The sequence below is a fragment of the Pongo abelii genome, chromosome 1 (assembly GCF_028885655.2).
Source record: "Pongo abelii isolate AG06213 chromosome 1, NHGRI_mPonAbe1-v2.0_pri, whole genome shotgun sequence".
NCBI classification, from domain to species: domain Eukaryota; kingdom Metazoa; phylum Chordata; class Mammalia; order Primates; family Hominidae; genus Pongo; species Pongo abelii.
The window spans coordinates 81,756,530-81,760,523 of record NC_071985.2 but is presented as its reverse complement, the minus strand read 5'-3'; positions in this window follow the sequence as shown (position 1 = coordinate 81,760,523).

Genomic DNA, 3,994 nt, shown 5'->3' with positions numbered 1-3,994 from the left:
AATAATTGTTCTAAATATGTTCTTTTTTAGTATATGTGCGCTGAAGCGAGCACTAAATATGTTCTTTTAATGAGACTTTATTTTTATTATTATTTTATTAATGGAGTCATAAGAGGAAACAGCAAGAACCACTGTCTTCAGAAAACCATTTGCTTTTCTCTTTGGGGGTGTTTGGTCAATTGGCTCTGAATTCTAAACCATCCAGTCAGGTCAGGCCTGATTTTTAGTGCCCCTGTGTTTGGAGAAAATCCTGGGCTAAAATCCCCCAATAAGGCTGCTGCCTTGGGATCAGAGTCTCTGGGTGATCTTCCCTGGCACATGGCATCACCTAGGGATCTAATGCTTAGCAAGGACCTGAAGAAGCATTACTGGTTTATTATGGTTAGGACCTGTCAGAACAGAGCTGACAGCTCTCAAGGCCTCTAGGGCAAAGAAAAGAGCACATATCATACATGTTATTTTTCCATGTGCCTAGGCAGAAAGCTCACCTCCCCAGGAGGAAGCTGGGCTGGCAGAGGTCCTCATTGCTTGTGTGTGGCACCCCCTAACGTCAGATGATTGCTTTTGGTTCTGTTCTGTTAGAGATGTGGCAAGAGCTAAATTTTTAAACATTCCTAGTTTGCAAAGCTTGGATACTGTACCTGGTGGTTGCCGATAATGCAGGAGACGTCCAGGCCGATTTTTACTGAGTGAATGTGAACAAGAGAGGGCCCTGAAGAGCAAGATCTCCACTGGGGGTCATCAGGAGGTAGGCTGCACACAGTGCCCAGCTGGCTTGTTAATCCAGCGCAATTTAACAACTGTCTGCCAAGTGCCTGTTGAAGGGCTGGGGCGGGAAAGTGAAAGGTAGGCCCACCTCAAGTTGCTCGCGGATAGCAAATTATTCTTTGATAAAAGTGCTGAGAACTCAGCTTTATCATGTATAAAATGGAGGTAATAGAAACCTAATGGTGTCCTTGGGAGAATTTAAAGGTACAATGCATGTAAAGTATGTTATACATGCCTAGCCCATAGTAGGTGCACATTATTTGTTGAAGGGATAAATGAATGAAAGTGAATCAAAGGAACAAATATGAGTCAAGCATGCATATTGTGCTGATAGGTAGTAAGTCTGAGCTAGTATTTTAACCCACTTCCAGGTGGGGGAAGGTGCAGGTTAATTTGGGATGGGCTGACCTATTACCTAAGTCAGAGAGTGTGAAGGCTGAGAGCTGATAATCAGAAATGGGTCTCAGAGTGTGTGTTGGGTTGAGTTGGAGGCACACAGCCAAAGTGTTATCAGACCAAGGGGGCTTTGGGAGATTCTTGGGAGCCAGGGCCCAGCATTAGTGGTGATCAGAAAGGCAGGGCCAGATCAAGGGTGTGCAGACAGAATGGGCAAATGAACAGTAAATTTGGAGGCCTGGGGCCCTCCCTGCTGCTGGAGAAGTGTTTGCATGGGTGGGCCTTGTCTTTGAAAGGAGGTGGAGAAAGGAAGCTCCTTCCATGAGGCACTTATACTCATTTCTATCTCCCTGGCCTGAGCACAGAGAAGTATTACATTAATACACACTGGTTTAAAGGTTATTTCTCTTTCCACTGCTTCCACCAGTTTACAGCTTAGCCTAAGAGATAGGGGTGTAGACTGCGAGCCAGGTTCCTCTGTCTACCTCTGCTCTGCCTCTTACTAGGTGTGCAGTCTTACTAGGCAACCTCCTCCTGTCTCAGTTTTCTCATTTGTTAAATGTGAATAATACCTCATAGGGCTGTTATAAGGATTGGATGAGTTACCATAAGTCAAATGCTGAGAATAGTCACTCACGCATTGTAATTTCTCCAGCAACTCTTAGGCATTATCATTACCTTCACCACTGAAATAAAGATCCATAGAACTCTGGCAGGTAACCAAGCAAGAGAGTCCTGATTGGGAGGAAGGACCTTTGGATCTCATCCTACAATGTTGTATCCTAATGCCTTGAGCCTGACGCACAGTAGGTGCTCAATAAATATTTGTTATTGTTGAATTGTATAGAGTGGGGTTGCTGGTGCAGGGTAGGGAAGGAAGGACAGGACCCAGGGTCCTTTAGGCAATTGCCTGACTTCGGGAAAATGGGGCAGAAAATTGGTGAGGGTCTCTGGACTTGGGACCCAGGCACAGCTGGGATTCTGGGGCCACAGACTTGGAGACTGATCAGTGTGGGGAGCAGGAGAGGCAAGGGAGAGGGAAGAGTGAGAATGCCTTTGACTGTGGCCAGCTCCATTCTTGAATAGGCAGAAATCTGGTTTTGAGTCTGTAATCAGCTCTTTAACTTGCATAGGATAGGAGTGTCGGGTCAATATTTCTGGTTATCAGGAGTCTTATGTAAAATGGAAATGATAATACCAAATATATGTCCTGAGTTTCTAAGTCATATGTCTGTTAGTAAGTATCAAATAAGGCTATACCTGTGAAAGTGCTTAATCAACTGTAAATTACCATGGAAATATTATGACTAGTATAATTTTCTCTCTCATTGAAACCTTGATTCCTTAGCATGTCTTCAACTTTTCTGTCTCTGGGATATTTGCATTTTCAGAGAGAGTCTAGAAAAAAAGCCTTAATTGTGTCAACGGAATGAATAGTGAAGACTGCAATATCAGAAAGGTGCTTCTGTGCAAGAGAACTTTCTAATCCTGCACACGGGTACTATGATCGCTGGGAGAGAAGAGCCAGGGAAGAAGGTTTGATAAAAGGGTGGCTGCAAAATGCTTCTAATTTCCATTACTGCTAACCTCCACAATTCTGTCCATCCTTCTTTTTTAATCTCACTAAGTTGTAAAGTGTCACAGAGGGTCAGGATGGGAACTCTGTCCGTGAGGCTAAGGTGAGGGCAGGAAATGGCCTTGGGGGACTTCTGTCCCCAGAGAGTACAATGCCTGTTGCTTTTAAATATCTCTCATAAATAAATTGAAAATATCATGTTGTGGTAATATTGGATCCACTTGTACACATGCAAAAATACCACCACTGAACCCTCCAGGGAAATATTCCCCTTCAATTTCTTTCCTTGTGCATGTAAACCTCTTTTTTCAATATTGATCAATCTACGTACAGCAAATCATGTATAGCAGGAAGCAACCCCTTTTTTTTTGAAAGAGGGAGTGTCATTCTCTTTCCATTTGCAAGATGATTGGGAGAGATAAGTTTGATTCTTATTTCCCATAGTTTAGTGAGTGGAACAAACTAAGGAAGGTTTTAGTTAGGGAAGTAACACAGTTCTGTAGAGAAATCACCACCTAATTGCATTTAAGGAGCTGTCAGACTTGAAAGTTAAAAGAGTGGACTGGGCACCGTGGCTCATGCCTGTAATCCCAGCATTTCGGAGGCCAAAGTGGGAAGATCGCTTAAGCCCAGGAGTTCAAGACCAGCCTGGGCAACATAGCAATACCCCATCTTAAAAAAAAAAAAAAAGTTAAAAGAGAGAGTGAATTTCAAGTGCTTCCTGGCAGGTGAGGTATCCACTGTTTATCCTCACACAGAAATGTTTTCCACCCTCCTTTTCATTGACTTTCAGAGCTACCTGACCAGAAGAATTGCACTTATGCATAATTTCCCTCTCAGCTCTCTTTCTCGTGGATGTTGATTAGTTAATGCGTCCATTTGCTTAAAGATATTAATTGAGCAGCATTTGATTTTATAGTATGGCTTTTAATAGTAGCACAGTGTGTGGGTTCTGCCAAAAATTTACCCCCAAATGCAAAGTCTTTTTCCTCTTTGCACTCAATTTTAAGGAATTCCATTCAAACATTGGTAAGAGAATAAATTACTGCAAAGATGCAACAATGAGGATGGGGCAGCAGAATGGGGACGATGTGGCTGGGGCATGGAGTCAAGTCCAAATGAAGAGGTCAAGCTATTGAGAAAACAATTGATGGCAAGATTGAGAGGTGTGAAGGAAACAAAAGAAGGGTTGAGTTCCAGTGCATGTGTAGAAATGAGGATACAGACTCAGATGACGCTGCACTCACAAATTCT